This window comes from Staurois parvus, unplaced genomic scaffold, assembly GCF_062004578.1.
Source record: "Staurois parvus isolate SC_StPar_1 unplaced genomic scaffold, SC_StPar_1.0 ptg002372l, whole genome shotgun sequence".
In the NCBI taxonomy this organism is placed as follows: domain Eukaryota; kingdom Metazoa; phylum Chordata; class Amphibia; order Anura; family Ranidae; genus Staurois; species Staurois parvus.
In genome coordinates, this window is record NW_028320168.1 from 249,077 (window position 1) to 263,312 (window position 14,236).

The 14,236-nt window shown below is 42.6% G+C and overlaps 1 long non-coding RNA gene across 1 annotated transcript; it reads right to left on the minus strand.

The window, feature by feature from the left end:
• Positions 1 to 739: 739 nt before the first annotated feature.
• LOC149431160 (uncharacterized) lies at positions 740 to 13,257 on the minus strand. Its single transcript, XR_016309366.1, has 2 exons — positions 11,659 to 13,257; positions 740 to 2,960 (listed from the first exon to the last, which is right to left on the minus strand). It is a non-coding gene; the product is annotated as an uncharacterized LOC149431160 (long non-coding RNA).
• Between the last annotated feature and the right edge of the window lie 979 nt (positions 13,258 to 14,236).

The following is a 14,236-nucleotide window of genomic DNA, read 5'->3' on the forward strand; positions in this document are numbered from 1 at the left end:
AATCAACCCCATAGGCTAACATAGGAGGGTATTTAGAGGCAGAAAAAACACCCCCACAAGACACCCCTGGATGCAGCATGTTTAATGCTCAGTGTGCATCACGCCTTAGCAGAAGGGTTCCAACAACTGTGTCCATGGCTGTATAGTGACAACAAATCTCCTTAGACCACCCGACTCCCATCTTGCATAGGCAGGCAGCACAGGACCTTATCGACTCACAAGATTTCTGGTAGAATCGACCATCTAAACCTTGGGCCATTCACAAAATGCACTGCGGCATCATCACAGGCCATCTACTGTGAGTGGGCAAGTGCAGATGGGGGGACACTTACATGGGCTGTAAGTACTGTGGAAATTCTACTATCTGGCAAAATAAAAATCCTTTTGTTGCTTTACGAGCACTGATGAATCGCTATACATCCCTCCCCAGTGACGAGGGGGGGGGGGGTTCCTCCCAGTGACGGGCGCAATTCCTCCCACTGATGGGGCACAATTCCTCCCATTGACCCCAGTGATGGGGCACAATTTGTTGTGGTGGTTTATGTAAGGATATATATTATTTATAAAGGGCGTGTCCCTTTCCCTTAGATGAAATATTACAGTGCCTCCAGCCGTTAAAATACGGCAAATATTTAGTAAACCAATAATTTGGACACCTTGATAATTTGATCACCACTTATTATTATACCTTGAATTCTTTTAGCCAATATGATTTCGTACCATACACACAAAATTTGCCTTATAATAGATAAATATAAAAATTTATTTATGTACAAAAATTATATATATATTAACACAAAACACAAAAGACTGGTGATAAATGAATATTGGTACACACAATCAAAAACATATCCTACCAATGTAAGACACACTAATAATGTCTCTAACTAATTACAGCAATCACAAATTTAAATGATACGATATTTATTAAATTTATTAATAATTAATAATTTCGAATATCTCAAAGGTTATATTCTTACATGCCGTGGCCATAGGCTTGCAAGAAGTAAGCCCTTGATATATGATACTCTGGTTATTAATATTCAATAAATTATGAAATATGGAAAAATTTATAATATGGCAATCAACAATTTTTTTAACAGTAACACAGTATCTGACTACATATATCTAACTATCCAATATTGTTGTAATACACTACGGTAATTTTTATGATTCTACACAACAGAGAAAGTAATGAATACAAATCAAATAAACATCTCACCACACCCGGACGTCAGACTAGGCAGCTCTCCCGTGGATTTAGCTGGCAGTGGAACGCCTTTAGACTGATATATAGGCAAGTGATAGATTCAATAGGGGAGAATGTAGGAAGTTATAAGTTTAGAGGTTTAAAGTTTTAGGAAGTTTGAAAAGATGGAAGAGTAGTTATTTCAGCAGAGATCTTCTTCAGATGTCAGGTCTTTCCATGAGGTCTTTATGAGGGTTTTTCTTCTTTTCATGAGGTCTTTTTATGTTACAGCACATGGGCTTTTTATATCCACTAGTCCATTGTTCTAAGATACCTTCCCACCAGGCTTCCTGATTGGCTAGTTGAGAAATGTGTGTACATAAGCTATTTCTCACCTGCCCGCCAGGTGGCGGTCATGTATCACAGAACAATGTGAGTATTTGAGATGACTCATATCTTGGGTGGAATCTTCAGGTAATTTCAGGAATAAAATATACGGCTCTATCCAGATATAGCAGTGATACCTATATTATTCTAAATAGGGACCATGGAATATAGGTGTATATTCGGTTATTCCTCCTTGAAGTACCATCCTGTTTGTTTCCTGATAAGACATGTAACTAATGCTAGTTTATAATACATCTTACTTCCCATCATCTCAATACTCAAGTTAGTGATATATATAGTTCCCATTGCTGAGTATTTAATGGTGTTTTAAAGTCTATGACATCTTATTTATAATCTGTTTTTGTAGTACATTTTTGTAATGATATACAGTGAACTTTTAGACTTAAATGTCCTGAATTTCACCTCTTGGTTTCAGCATCAACATTTCCTCTGTGTAGGGAAAAAAATTCTCTGTTTGCCTAGCCCTTGTATTGGACTCATGGTAAACAATTGTTAATGCTTTCACCCTTGGTGAACAATAGTAGATGGTAATAGTTTCAGAGGTTTGTTGGTTCATCACACTCTACAGGTTTTGGTTAAGCTTTCAAACAGTTGAGTTCCCGTCTCATTATTGTTGAAATGTTTACAAGTCAGAGTCCTATTTGTTTGACTTTCTGTAGGTGCATTCTTTTCACTTCCATATACAAATAGTCCTTGTTGACAGTTTAAACAATCCCATTGTCTTGGAAAAGTCTTAATTCCCTGTTCTCTTCAGTTCTTTAACTAGAATTCTTGAAGGTTCAACCAAGACAAAATTAACTCTTAACATCCGGTTCTGCTGAGCTGTTTGCTATATAACATTATGTCTTGAGAAAAGTCATATTCTTGAGACATGATTCAAAAGCCCACAACAAAAATCCCCCTTTGTTTTTGGGGTATAGGCACGCGTAGAGGGGTGTCTGTATCGAAAAACATGAGTGAGGCTTTTGGTTAGAGTGATTGTTCGTCTTCTCCGGTGAAGGGAATGAAATAATAAAAAAAATTTGATAATAAAATGGCAGCGGTCATGCTGGTTGTTCCTCAACTTGACTCGGCGTCTTTAGATGGACACTTCCGATGACGATCCTGGTCTTGTGATGAGGCCGGCCTGGCCTGGCACATCCACCTTGGGGTCCATGGGTCCTCCGCACGACAGGTCTCTTAGACGGTCTCCTAGGCGGGTTTTTTCCTCTGGACTGGCCCTTGGTGGCCTGGGACATCAGGTTATCGTCTCCGGATCGATCTCTGGCATCTGGTCTTTCCCACAGGACATTACAGCTTCCTTCTAGGGTCCGGTCATTGACACCTCCGATCGCCGGTCTGGTCATAGTCTGGGCCTTCCTTTCTAAATTATTAAAATGAACAGTTTAAGTATGGGATATACATAAAATTATGTTACTGGATCCTGTAAGGCAAAAGATGAATTATATGTTTAAAGGAAATTTAAGAATGATCTCAATATCTCCAGATAGGAATTGGTGGGTTTAGTCTTCCAACAACTGCAATTGAGACTTCGGATGGCAAGCACGTAATTGATTGATGTGCACCCATCTATCACTGATTTCACCATACCGTGTCACCTGCAATTTATATGCGACCGGAGAGATTTTATCAATGATAGAGAACGGACCTTTCCAAGATGGAAGGAATTTCCGTTCCTTGATCTGGTCTCTTGCAAAGTTGTATAGATAGACCTTGTCACCAATCTCATATTCCTTCTTGGAGGTTTTGAGATCATAGTATGTCTTAGCACTAGTTGCAGCTCTTTCCAAATTTCGCTGGGCAAAGGCAAAAGCATATTGCAGATGTTTACGTAAATCCTCTATGTACTGGTGTGTGGTGGTAGCATTGATCAAATTTTGATCTGTAGTGCGATACAATAAGTGCTGGGGCAGTACCATCCGTCTACCTGTCATCAGTTCAAAAGATGACATTTTTGTAACTGTATTCGGAGTAGCCCTCAACGCCATCAGGACCAGCGGGAGTTTAACATCCCAGTCCTTGCCTGTTTCCTTAACAAATTTCTTAAGGACATTAACGATGGTCTGATTGTATCGTTCTACACCACCACTAGAGGCTGGCCGATAGGCGATATGCAATTTCCTTTTAACCCCCAAAATTTTCCACAATTTGGCCATCACTTCGCTAGTGAAGTGCGATCCTCTATCAGACTCTATCCTCTGAGGTAAACCAAAACGAGAAAATACATGATTTATTAGCAATGCAGCACATGTCTCGGAGCTATTATTTGGTGCTGGTATACATTCGACATACTTGGTGAATAAACATGTAACTGTTAACATATACCGATTTCCTCGTGAAGATTTTGTTACTGGCCCAATAAAATCCATCTGAAGGTCTGACCAAGGCATACATATCCCCCTCTTCTGGAGAGGTGCTCTGTGAGTTGGCTTGGTAGGTTGAAATTGGGGACATATTAGGCAACCTTGGCAGTATTCCTTCACATCACGTAACATATGAGGCCAGTAGGCATAATCCCGCAGGATCTCATACGTGATCTTTTCCCCACGATGACCGGAAGTGGGAGCATCATGGGCATGCTGTAGCATCAAACCTCTAAATTTAAGTGGGACGACCCATTGTTGTACGCCACCCTTTGAGGTTCGTATCAACAATCCCTGGTATAAAGAGAATTGGGATTTGGATTTCATTAAGATACGTAAATCCTCCTTCCCACTACATACTTCCTTATTTATGGGATTTTGGTTGGGATCTTCTATATGACTATAAAACAAGCCAATTATTGGGTCTTCTTTTTGGGCAGTAATTAAATCCTCACTAGGAGACTCGTGACTCCACTGTAATGCATTTGGATCACCAGCTGTTCTGGCCTGTTGCCTGGTGACAGCTTCAACCTGTACGGTACCTAAAAATTGATCAATGTCTAACAGTTCACCGGTGATTGCCCCTTCCTTGGCTAGAGAATCGGCCAGATCGTTCCCTTCTTTCTCGGCACCTAGAACCTTGGAGTGGCCTTTGGTCTTCTTGAAGTGCAGGGTGAGATCATTGAACCTTACCAGTTCATCGATGTGACAAAAGAGCTTACCATGTTTCACGGGTTTGTGATTACTCTTGTTCATGTTGTTTCGCTTCCACCTAGGAAAATACTCCACAAAACTATTCCTGACATAATTGGAATCGGTTATGATGGCACACTCTCTGATGTTGAACTCTATAGCCATCTCAACTGCTCTAAGAATTGCAGTAAGTTCAGCAACCTGACTGCTTTTTGGTCCAAGTTTGTATCCCACAGAAATTGGGGTGACACCTTGGGTCCAAACGATTCCAATACCTGCCACTAGTTGGAGCTGTTCCCCATCCTTGTGATGAAAAGCACAACCATCCACATATACACACGGCAGCTGTTTACAGTATTCTTCATCATAAACCTTGTAGGGAGAGAACAGTTGTTCTTCCAGAAAGTCAGTGTCCGGGGCCTCCATAGCAGGCGTAGTTGCGGAACAATCATGGAGCTCGGCTAGGCCCTGGGCTACTGGACTTTCCTTGTTCTGTTTGTACCGAATTTCAAGAGGCCACCCTTGCAAAGACAAAGTCCAAGCAGTGATGCGGCTATTAGACACATTTCCTCCCTTGATACGTTCACTCTTTAAATACTGTAAAGGCTGGTGTGCCGTTTCAACAATGATTCTCTCTCCCTGAATGTAACTGCGGAAATTCTGTAATGCCCACACGGTGGACAATAGAGCTTTTTCACAGTCACTGAACTTTACTTCAACCGGGGACAAAGTTTTACTGGCATAGGCAATCACCTTACTGACATCATCACGTTTCTGGTAAAGAACAGAACTCATACTTACCTGCGTAAACCCTGTCTCTAGATAGAAATTTTTACCCCCTTCGGGATATCCGAGACACGGCGCTTGTGTGAGACGTTCCTTTAATTCCTTCATGGCGTCCTCCTGTTTCTTACCCCACGACCATTCGACATCCTTCTTCAGTAGGTGAAGCAGTGGCTTGCTTATCTCGGCGTAATTGTCAATAAACTTACGCGAGTAGTTTACCATACCTAGGAATGATCTCAATTCTTTAAGGTTAGTAGGGACTTTACAGTTCAGAACCGCCTCAACTTTCTTCTTTTGTGGGTTCAAACCTTCAGCAGTAACTTCATGGCCTAGGAAGTTTACCTTCGTGCGACACCACTGGGCTTTCTGTAAGGACAGTTTAACTCCTGCTGCTTTTAATTGGCCCAGGACATGCCGAAGTTCTGTAATGTGTTTGGCCATATCTGTACTTTTGATCAGGATATCGTCCACATATGCCAACGTCCCCCTTTCGAAGGCGTCTGGCATGGCCTTGTGCATGAACACAGCAAATTCATGTCCGGAATTTATGAATCCGAAAGGCATTCGTACCCAACAATATTGTCGATTCCCAAAACTGAAGGCCAGTTTGTATTGGTCTTCCTCGCTCACCTTTATGGTCCAATACCCCTGTGCACAATCCAAAGCTGTGAAAACTTGGGATCCTTGGAGCTGGGCGAGACACTGGTCTATGTATGGGACAGGCCATCCTGACATGTACACACGTTTGTTTAGCTGACGGAGATCAGCGCACAAACGCCATTGTCCATTGGGTTTTAAGATACCCAGGATCGGGTGGTTGTAGGAGCTGTGGATGGGCCTAATTATACCCCTTTCATGTAACTTCCTGATAATCTCAGCTAGAGATTCATAGGAAGCTAATGGTAACCTATACTGTCTTACGAATACTGGTGGGGCATCTGGATCTGTTTGGATCCTAGCGATGTGTAGGTCAGTAGTCCCACAATCGTAAGAATCCTTGGCAAAGATCTCTTGGAATTCAAGGAGAAGCTCTCGGAGCAATTGTCGGTCGAGATCACTGGCACACGCGTCGGCGAGGGCCACCATCTCTTCCACTAACTCCTTGAATCCAGGAAAGCTTTCCGGCTGACCTATCTCATATGCCTCTTCAAGTTTCGTGGTGAGGTCATTGGGTATGTGATGTGTGTGTGTGTTCTCCTGCCATCCAGGTTCTTTGGGGTACTCTTGTTCTTTGATTGGGTGATCAAAGACAATTGATGTCTCTTCGACTCGACAGGTGCCATCTTTAGAATCGAATGGATAAATGGACTCTATGGTGAAAATACCCTCTGGTAATGAATGGAATGTTTGTTCAATTAATTGTTCCTCCGACAAATATTCATCGGGGATGAGTCCAATCACCTGGTTAGTAACCCCAAAGGTATAATATTCAGTCTCTACCGCTAGACCAATAAGGGTCTCTTTGGGTAAGACGATGTCCTGATTGGACAGATTATGTACGTAAATGTACATCGGGGATTGATGTGTGTTAACTAGGGGCGTGTGTGTAATGTTCAGTCCCTCCCCCTGCATTTTATGGGAGAGGCATACTAATGCATCTGACCCCTTCAGTCTATGTCCCTTTTTAACTTGGATGGGGAGTATGAAATTATTTATGCCCTTAGGAATTGTAATCTTTTGGGCTACCTGGACTTCAACAGCATAAGGCATCTGTTGCTGGGATTTTAAAGCTAAGTCCAAATTTTGGTATTTTTCGGGGTCCCCCTTTAGTCGACTCCATAAACAGTCATTAATTAGGTCGACTTGCATTGCAAAGCGATGTAATACATCGTTGCCAAAATAAATTTTAGTTTGGGGATTATCCAAGACTAGGAACACATGGGTGGCTGTTTTGTTTCCTACAGTGACGTTTAAGAGACACCTAGCCATTGAATTGTAATCATCAGAGTCATCAAGGGAGTCTGAAATCCAATGACGCTGAGGTGTGGAGAAACGGATCATTTCCATTTCGGTCAGGTGTTTTATCAACCCATGGCTTACAAAGCTGTGTTCCTGTCTCAAATCTAGTTTGGCATATTTTGACCTATTAAGACCATTTATCCGGATGGGGATAAACAAGTCGCTGTTAACCCTTTCAATACCTGTCAAGAATTGGGTGTGATCTCCCCCTTTTCTTGGTTTATCCTCCTGATGAAAAGATATCGTAAGGATGTCATCTTGGAGGGAAATATCTTTGATTTTATCTTGGGGAATTCTAAAAATGTGTTCCTCATCTCTTCTGATAGGGTTACAGTCATCAGGTTTGATAACCGTTACATCAGGAAGTTGGCTGTTCCTGAAATGGATTTCTAATGATCCAGGCCTTTCCTCCACCAGGTGGCAGTGTTGTCGGGAAGGGGAAGTTTTAAGTTTCCCATATTTAATTGGGGTATTTACCTGTGACCACAGGACTTGGTTCACACAATCAACTATGGTGTTCAGCCTTTTTAGGAAGTCCATCCCAATTATCATGTGGTGCTGTGATATGCTAGCAATGATGATGGGGTGTCTCAGTTCCTTATTACCCAGTTTCAGTTTAAGCCAGGCGGTACCCATGACTTGTAAAGGGTCTCCACCTACACCAATCAATGAGCTGTCAAAACTTTTAAGTCTTGGCTTGGTGGGCATGACATTCGCCACTTTGTCAAAATGCTCCTGTGACATGATGGTTGCTTGGGATCCAGTGTCTATTAAGCCGACAATCGAAAGATCACTGGCATCCTGCACCTGCACCGTGGCATAATATCTCCCATCAGATTCAGTCAGCTCACACATGAAATTAGTGTGGTTGAAGATCTGTGGGCCCTTCAATAACATGTGACTGGCTCTTATCTCACCGCATGTGGTGGACACATCACCCTTATCCTCCCTGGTGGGATTCTTGGACTGTCTCAAGACAGAAGCACAACTAGAAGTTGGTGCTCCGTCTGGCTTGTCAATCCCGACGACTTCCGATGCCGTGACTATATTAGGGGCAATAGATGGACACTGAAAAACAGGAGAATCATTAATAACCAACAAATGGTCCCCCTTTGCCTGAGAACTAACTTCTTCATTAGTAGGCGTGTCAGGGACGGGGCACACATCTCCTGTCATTTGACTCAGTGTCCTCCCCTGTTGGTTTAAGGCTTGGTTGCCTGTTAATTCTGTGACCCTTGGTTGGTCACAGGAGCTGCTCCTAAAAAAGGATTGGATGGAAATTGAGTGACAAGCCTGTCCATCTGTTCAGCCATTTTGCTGACCTGTGCCTCTATTTGTCCAATACGCTCAGAGGAGTCATTCTGTTGATTCTCCCTCTTCTTATACTTGCGCTTGTATTTTGGACGAGACTGGTAATGAGACTCAGAGTCAGAACTACTGCTCTGGTCCCGACGCCATTGTTCTCTCTGAGGTTTTGGGGTCTCCCTGTTATTAAAGGGAGCCTGGGGTACTGTATCCCCCCTTTGAGCCTGAGGGTGTTCTTGGCGTGGAGGAAATCTTTGGAAATCGGAGTTTTTATTAAAATTGGGATTCTTATTGTAATTATGGTTCCGGTTGAAATTGGGGTTCCCATAAAAATTCCCATGTTGGTTTTGGCGAGGATAATAGAACCTCTGAGGATACCATTGCCTCCTTTGATTTTCATCACTGTACTGGCCCTTACCATACTTTTTATTCTTCTCACTTCCACTACCGTAGTTCCCTGGCTTTTGCCTATCCTTTCTCACCCACTGGTTTTGGGGTGCAAAGTTATGGACCTCCTTCACTTGCTGGGTTTGAGGTGCAAATCTAGGGGAACCATTGGTTTTACCCCCACGGACTACTTCCGCATATGATTTCTTCTCTGCCTGCACATTTGGATTTGGAGGGGAAACGGTAGTGGCTGCTACTATCTTGGGGCTATTTTTAGGTTCTCTTTTTATCCCGCCCTCACTGGACTGTTGGATCGAGAATAAATAGTCACTCTCTCTCACCAACCAATCAAGAGAGCATCCCTTTCTGTAATCCTTTGCAAGTCCCAATTTTATGTAAGCAGGTAATGCTTCATAGAATAGTGTCTTGAATTCTGGCTGGTTAGGATTGGGATCCTTTTCAGCCAGGAAATAGGCATTTCTGAGGACAGCCAGAAATTCTGCAGGGCTTTGGTGAGGACCACACTTTAAATTGTAGGCCGCAGCCTTGGCAGAGGTTACAGTTTTATAAGGCCCAAATTCCATGTGGCATTTATGTTTAACCTCTCTCCAGGACTGATTGGAATAGGCCCTCAAGGTCTCAAAGAATTGCCGGTATTTCTCTTCAAACACCCATGGTAGCAATTCTATTTTGGTGTGGTCATCTCTAATGCCCAGAATCTCTAACGTCTGTTCATATGTTCTCATGTGTTCGGTGATCTCAAGGGACCCTTTCTTAGAAAACATAGGAACAGTGTCCTTCAGGAACTTAATAACCTTTGGGGTGTCATATCTCCTGAATGACCCCTGGGATTTCCCTTCCTGCCTATATGAAACCTCATATTTTTCTTCAGAGCGCTCTGGAGTGTATCTTGAAAGCCTAGGAGGTGACCTATATTCTGACCCTGACTCACTATCAGATACTTCGCTGTGATGCGGGTATCTCCGCTCATCAGCCTCCTGCTTGCCTGGGTTGGTCCGGTTTCGGACCCCAGAATTTATTTGGGCCGTCAACCTTATAATCTGCTCCTCCAGAGTTTTCTGCTCAGATTTTATCAAGGTAAGTTCTGACTGGTCATGCTTTTCCCCTGGGTGAACTTTAATTTTGACAGGAGATAACCTCTCTGATCTGAAGTATTCCACCTCATCTTTTAAGTCCTGATACTTCTCTTGAAGTTGTTTTAACTCCTGAAAGTTTCTTTCATACAGGTCCTGAGCACTTCGAAAGTCTCCGACCAATCTATCATAATGTTTCTCGGATTCGTCTAAACGAATACCGGCATGACCAAGCTTCCCTTTCAAAGACTCAATGTCCTGATCTTTGCTTTCTAACAAGAGGCGGGCCTCTGACAACTCTTCCCTTAGAGTCATGGTCCGCTGGGCAGCTCCAGCGGTCATGAACCATAACATGGGCCAAGCTTCTATGAGAAGTCTGTCACGGCCTCTATCACTTTCTGTTCCAGCAAATGCCATTAAAAACCCAACAACCTGGCCCTTTTGGTTAAACAGGTCCTCAAAGGTGCTCATGGCCTGCTCTTTCTCTTCATCCACAAATTCATTATTACTATCCCCCAAATTCAATCTCTTGCGGAGATAATTTATTACTTCATTTTCAACATACTTCTGCCAAGCACCGGCAGCTTTCCGAGCTGGCTTCATAACTTCCTGCTCAATGCCTTGAGCCGCCATATTTTCCTCGTTATGCTTGGAAGAGGTGGATCCGTGATTACTGGATGCCATTTTGATACAAAATATATGTTTGATAACGTGTACAAATATACAATCACCAGTGCGTTTTGTGTTATGGTACGATTTCTATGAATCTCAGCAGTGCCTCCAAATTTATGTTGTGGTGGTTTATGTAAGGATATATATTATTTATAAAGGGCGTGTCCCTTTCCCTTAGATGAAATATTACAGTGCCTCCAGCCGTTAAAATACGGCAAATATTTAGTAAACCAATAATTTGGACACCTTGATAATTTGATCACCACTTATTATACCTTGAATTCTTTTAGCCAATATGATTTCGTACCATACACACAAAATTTGCCTTATAATAGATAAATATAAAAATTTATTTATGTACAAAAATTATATATATATTAACACAAAACACAAAAGACTGGTGATAAATGAATATTGGTACACACAATCAAAAACATATCCTACCAATGTAAGACACACTAATAATGTCTCTAACTAATTACAGCAATCACAAATTTAAATGATACGATATTTATTAAATTTATTAATAATTTCGAATATCTCAAAGGTTATATTCTTACATGCCGTGGCCATAGGCTTGCAAGAAGTAAGCCCTTGATATATGATACTCTGGTTATTAATATTCAATAAATTATGAAATATGGAAAAATTTATAATATGGCAATCAACAATTTTTTTAACAGTAACACAGTATCTGACTACATATATCTAACTATCCAATATTGTTGTAATACACTACGGTAATTTTTATGATTCTACACAACAGAGAAAGTAATGAATACAAATCAAATAAACATCTCACCACACCCGGACGTCAGACTAGGCAGCTCTCCCGTGGATTTAGCTGGCAGTGGAACGCCTTTAGACTGATATATAGGCAAGTGATAGATTCAATAGGGGAGAATGTAGGAAGTTATAAGTTTAGAGGTTTAAAGTTTTAGGAAGTTTGAAAAGATGGAAGAGTAGTTATTTCAGCAGAGATCTTCTTCAGATGTCAGGTCTTTCCATGAGGTCTTTATGAGGGTTTTTCTTCTTTTCATGAGGTCTTTTTATGTTACAGCACATGGGCTTTTTATATCCACTAGTCCATTGTTCTAAGATACCTTCCCACCAGGCTTCCTGATTGGCTAGTTGAGAAATGTGTGTACATAAGCTATTTCTCACCTGCCCGCCAGGTGGCGGTCATGTATCACAGAACAATGTGAGTATTTGAGATGACTCATATCTTGGGTGGAATCTTCAGGTAATTTCAGGAATAAAATATACGGCTCTATCCAGATATAGCAGTGATACCTATATTATTCTAAATAGGGACCATGGAATATAGGTGTATATTCGGTTATTCCTCCTTGAAGTACCATCTCATGTTTGTTTCCTGATAAGACATGTAACTAATGCTAGTTTATAATACATCTTACTTCCCATCATCTCAATACTCAAGTTAGTGATATATATAGTTCCCATTGCTGAGTATTTAATGGTGTTTTAAAGTCTATGACATCTTATTTATAATCTGTTTTGTAGTACATTTTTGTAATGATATACAGTGAACTTTTAGACTTAAATGTCCTGAATTTCACCTCTTGGTTTCAGCATCAACATTTCCTCTGTGTAGGGAAAAAAATTCTCTGTTTGCCTAGCCCTTGTATTGGACTCATGGTAAACAATTGTTAATGCTTTCACCCTTGGTGAACAATAGTAGATGGTAATAGTTTCAGAGGTTTGTTGGTTCATCACACTCTACAGGTTTTGGTTAAGCTTTCAAACAGTTGAGTTCCCGTCTCATTATTGTTGAAATGTTTACAAGTCAGAGTCCTATTTGTTTGACTTTCTGTAGGTGCATTCTTTTCACTTCCATATACAAATAGTCCTTGTTGACAGTTTAAACAATCCCATTGTCTTGGAAAAGTCTTAATTCCCTGTTCTCTTCAGTTCTTTAACTAGAATTCTTGAAGGTTCAACCAAGACAAAATTAACTCTTAACATCCGGTTCTGCTGAGCTGTTTGCTATATAACATTATGTCTGAGAAAAGTCATATTCTTGAGACATGATTCAAAAGCCCACAACAAATTCCTCCCACTGTCGCCATGACATTTTACACCCCGATGGCCACAGTCCGGCCCCCCTCAAGTATAAAGAACTGTAAACTGGTCCTTTGTTTAGAAAGTTTGGGGACCCCTAATTTAGGTCAGGGATTCAAAGTATTGGGGGGGGGAGTATTTCCCTTCACTCTCTGGCCCATAGATATGACCGGAAATTAGGGAAATCCTCATTGGACAGTCGTCATTGGAACAAGTGTCCCCATTGGAAGATTTCCCCTCATCTCCTCTCTTGGTGACACAGATGGCAACAAAAAAAAAGGAGGTCCTAATCCTCCATTCCATCATTATAAAAAAAAAAAAAAAAGGTTTTGGCTTTAGATATTTTTGGCTCACATGGGTATTCAGTATAGGGCATCCTCTACCCTCCCACAAAGGCGTGCCTGTTATATCCGTTTACAGGTGCGTAAGAACCGGAGGCACATAGACAGACGGTGATTTCAGCTGTGCAGTCACCATGTGTAGGTGGATCGCAGATATTGCCGCTCTTACAGACTAAGAACATCCTCATCTGTTCTATAATGTGACCTAATATCTGTATGTGAGGTTCACACTGAATTCAGGTTTGGAGGTCCCTGATGCTTCGTTGTTTGAAGAGACACAATGATGGCTGCAGGGTCAGTGCTGGGCGGTACTCGTGTCAGGTCCAGTCAGGGGGTCAGTGCTGGGCGGTACTGGTGTCAGGTCCAGGCAGGGGGTCAGTGCTGGGCGGTCTGGTGTTCAGGTCAGCAGGGGGTCAGTGCTGGTGTCAGGTCCAGGCAGGGGGTCAGTGCTGGGCGGTACTGGTGTCAGTGCTGGGCGGTACTGGTGTCAGGTCCAGGCAGGGGGTCAGTGCTGGGCGGTACTGGTGTCAGTGCTGGGCGGTACTGGTGTCAGGTCCAGGCAGGGGGTCAGTGCTGGGCGGTACTGGTGTCAGGTACAGTCAGGGGTCAGTGCTGGGCGGTACTGGTGTCAGGTCCAGGCAGGGGGTCAGTGCTGGGCGGTACTGGTGTCAGGTCCAGGCAGGGAGTCAGTGCTGGGCGGTACTGGTGTCAGGTCCAGGCAGGGAGTCAGTGCTGGGCGGTACTGGTGTCAGGTCCAGTCAGGGGGTCAGTGCTGGGCGGTACTGGTGTCAGTTCCAGTCAGGGGGTCAGTGCTGGGCGGTACTGGTGTCAGGTCCAGGCAGGGGGTCAGTGCTGGGCGGTACTGGTGTCAGGTCCAGTCAGGGGGTCAGTGCTGGGCGGTACTGGTGTCAGGTCCAGTCAGGGGGTCAGTGCTGGGCGGTACTGGTGTAAGATCCA